The sequence below is a fragment of the Prionailurus viverrinus genome, chromosome D1, assembly GCF_022837055.1.
Source record: "Prionailurus viverrinus isolate Anna chromosome D1, UM_Priviv_1.0, whole genome shotgun sequence".
NCBI classification, from domain to species: domain Eukaryota; kingdom Metazoa; phylum Chordata; class Mammalia; order Carnivora; family Felidae; genus Prionailurus; species Prionailurus viverrinus.
Window position 1 is genome coordinate 71,363,623 of NC_062570.1, and position 2,457 is coordinate 71,366,079.

At 45.3% G+C, this 2,457-nt stretch overlaps 1 long non-coding RNA gene across 1 annotated transcript; it reads left to right on the plus strand.

Annotated features, from left to right (window-relative positions):
- On the plus strand, positions 1-1,882 carry LOC125176127 (uncharacterized). The gene is made up of 3 exons (XR_007156138.1): positions 1-144; positions 1,248-1,402; positions 1,817-1,882. It is a non-coding gene; the product is annotated as an uncharacterized LOC125176127 (long non-coding RNA).
- Positions 1,883-2,457: the final 575 nt, after the last annotated feature.

The following is a 2,457-nucleotide window of genomic DNA, read 5'->3' on the forward strand; positions in this document are numbered from 1 at the left end:
TCCAGCTGCTAGCCAGTATTCTCCCTAATGTCCACTCTGTTCAGGGGCTATATGGTTGGGTGACTTGGGTCCCCGTCCTCCAGCTGGAAGGGTGGTGTGATAGATTTTAAACATCACAAATTCTTACAGATGTTCCATCACAAGGTGAGGACTTGCTTTGTTCAATATAATGTGACAGAAATTACATCACACAGGTCTCAAGTTTCCAAGTCAAGAGTCCTTACAGTTTCTGTTCTCACCCTCATGGAATGCTGTGTGTGTGTGTGTGTGTGTGTGTGTGTGTGTGTGTGTGTGTGAGAGAGAGAGAGAGAGAGAGAGAGAGAGAGAGAGGAAGAGAGAATGAGTAAGCCAAGCTGGCTTTCTGGGGAAACACACCCAAGACAGGAGAACCCAGGTGGCCCAGACAAGCAGCACATCTGTGACAGACACCCTCCAGGCCAGCCAACCCCGAGCTGACTTGCCAAGTGACTCTAACTGTGTAACTGGACCCACCACATGGAAGATAGTGAACCAACACCACGTGGAAGATAGTGAGCCATCCCACCTCAGTCCTGCCCAAGTTCCTGGCCCACAGAATCACAAACGCATATGCTGTTCTGGTTTTGAGCCACTACATTTTGGGGTGCTTTGTTAGGTAGCAAGGTTCATGGAAACAGTGGGCTAAGACAATCAGGGCAAATCCTTCCCTCCCGTCACAGTTGGCCAGAACACAGGCCTAAGTCATCAGTGCAGGCTCAAGGAATCAGTGAGAACCTCAAAACCATGCCCGGGACACCTGGGCAGAGCTGTTCTCCCTCCTCTGCCTACCATGCTGTGGAGTAGAGCCAAACTATGGCACCGTTTTGCAACCTTAAAAGGAGGAGCCAGCCCAAGGAGGAAACCCTTACGTGAAAACTTCACAGGACACTGCACAGAAGCAGAGTCGAGAACCTTGATCAACGTCTCTGTCAAACTGCACCGAACCTCACACCCCCTCCAGACTTTTAGAATCATACAGGTCCTAAATCCTCTCGGTTACTCAAGGCATGTGACTGAGGCTTTGGGGATTCGCAACGGAAAATGTCCAACTGACACACTCCCAAGCTGTAGAACTGTGGTTTTCGTGTCTACCCTATGAAAGAACCCCACTTCTCACACAGAACCCGGAGCAGAAGCATAAAACGAAAGCCAGTGTGTTTGAGACAGGGGTGGCCAGTCCAGAACCCTAACTGACAGCAACTTCTTAACTCCCTGTGTTCGTTTCCTAGGGCTGCCCTAAGAAAGTACCACAAACTGGGCATCTTAAAACAACAGCAGCTTGTCGTCTCCCAGTTCTGGGGACTAGACCCCAAAATCAGTGTGTCAGCAGTGCCATGCCCCCTCTGAAAGCCGTAGGGGAACCCTCCCTTGCCTCTAACTTCTGGTTTGTCGGCTTCTTCGCTGTTCCTTCCTTGTGTTACAGATGTGTCACTCATCAATCCTCCTTGCTCCCATGGGTTCTCCCTGAGCCCCTTCCCACCGTGTTCCCTGAGCATGTCTGCCTGTGCCCAAATCCCCCTTTCTATAAGGACACCACACTAATGACTTCAGTTAAACCCGATTACTTCCGCTAAGACCGTATTTCCAAATATAGTCATTCTGAGATGGTAGGGGTTAAAACTTCAACATACCTTTTGGGGAGAGACGTTTTAACTTGTAAACCTCGTTATCCCAGGACAGTACCTGAGGCAGCTAAGCAGGGCATGGGGGCTCTGAGGGAGATGGTTTGTGTTTTTATTTCTCTGTGATATTTTAAATTCTGAAACTCGTCCCAAATTGTCCTTTTTACTGTTCTTAGTTTTCAAGGCTGAGATTGAATGGCACCCCTACTCTTTCTGCTCCTGCCTCTATAAGAATTAATTCCTCTCTCTTCCATGTTTCATAAAATTTGTTCATAAGTTAAATAAAGCACTGTCAACACCTCATTAAGGTTATATCTGTATATATGTGCTATTTCTACACTGGACTGTGTATAACCCTGACCCAAGGTTGTCACTTGCATTTAGCTTCTTGACTGGCTTATAGTAAATATTCAGCAATAATTAAATGAAATAGAATTATGTGTCTTGACATTTATAATTGTTGGAGGGCAGTATTTGTTAAATAGGAAGAAAAAGGTTTTATTCATTCCTTTAAAAGATACTTGCTTGGCAAAAGACTCAGTTTAGGGCTCTAAGTTTATGACATCAAAATGGTCTTAGGAATCTGTAAGAAGTGGAGGGAACTGAACATTGACTGGAAGTCACTCTTGTCCCAGTTTTCCCCCCATTCAACTTTTCCTTGTTGCTCGTAATCCTGTCATTAGAACACTTAGACATCAAATGTAGTATCTTACGATTTTTGTATATTACAGTCTTTTACAGTTTTAATTTTGTTCATTGGTGGTTCCTGAATATTCATGTAATAGTTTTATGAAAATGGTAGAATAGCAAAATCCAG